This window comes from Anoplopoma fimbria, unplaced genomic scaffold (assembly GCF_027596085.1).
Source record: "Anoplopoma fimbria isolate UVic2021 breed Golden Eagle Sablefish unplaced genomic scaffold, Afim_UVic_2022 Un_contig_1164_pilon_pilon, whole genome shotgun sequence".
In the NCBI taxonomy this organism is placed as follows: Eukaryota; Metazoa; Chordata; class Actinopteri; order Perciformes; family Anoplopomatidae; genus Anoplopoma; species Anoplopoma fimbria.
Window position 1 is genome coordinate 1 of NW_026550957.1, and position 604 is coordinate 604.

General features: G+C 43.9%; 1 non-coding gene across 1 annotated transcript; it reads left to right on the forward strand.

The window, feature by feature from the left end:
• Nucleotides 1-65: 65 nt before the first annotated feature.
• Nucleotides 66-184, forward strand: LOC129115347 (5S ribosomal RNA). The gene has a single exon (XR_008532999.1). It is a non-coding gene; the product is annotated as a 5S ribosomal RNA (ribosomal RNA).
• The last annotated feature ends 420 nt before the right edge of the window (nucleotides 185-604 follow it).

Sequence of the window (604 nt, forward strand, 5' to 3'; positions counted from 1 at the left end):
TAGACGACAGAGCAAAGCGTGGTGATATAGTATCTTTAAAAGGACCTTTGGTAGGCACAATATTTGCTTACGGCCATACCACCCTGAACACGCCCGATCTCGTCTGATCTCGGAAGCTAAGCAGGGTCGGGCCTGGTCAGTACTTGGATGGGAGACCGCCTGGGAATACCAGGTGCTGTAAGCTTTTTTTCACTCCTCTTTACAAAAAGCAGAGGGCGCTGCTGCTTTTTCAGTGGACACCGACAGGGTGGGAAGGATATAGCTAGATCATGACTTGCCGGTATAGAAATGACACAAATCCAGTTAAATGATGGCTTTCATCATTCCTAAGCTCATCGATCATTTTCTTTTCAATTTTATGCTAACGTATTCTACATTTCAACAGTAAATATTAATATTTTTACTGCACTACATTTGTGATCCTTATAGCCACTTTGTACATTCTGATTTGACATTTAAAAGCTGTGAGTGTGTCTGGAAATCTGCAGGCGCTCCCTGTATAGACGACAGAGCAAAGCGTGGTGATATAGTATCTTTAAAAGGACCTTGGTAGGCACAATATTTGCTTACGGCCATACCACCCTGAACACGCCCCGATCTCGTC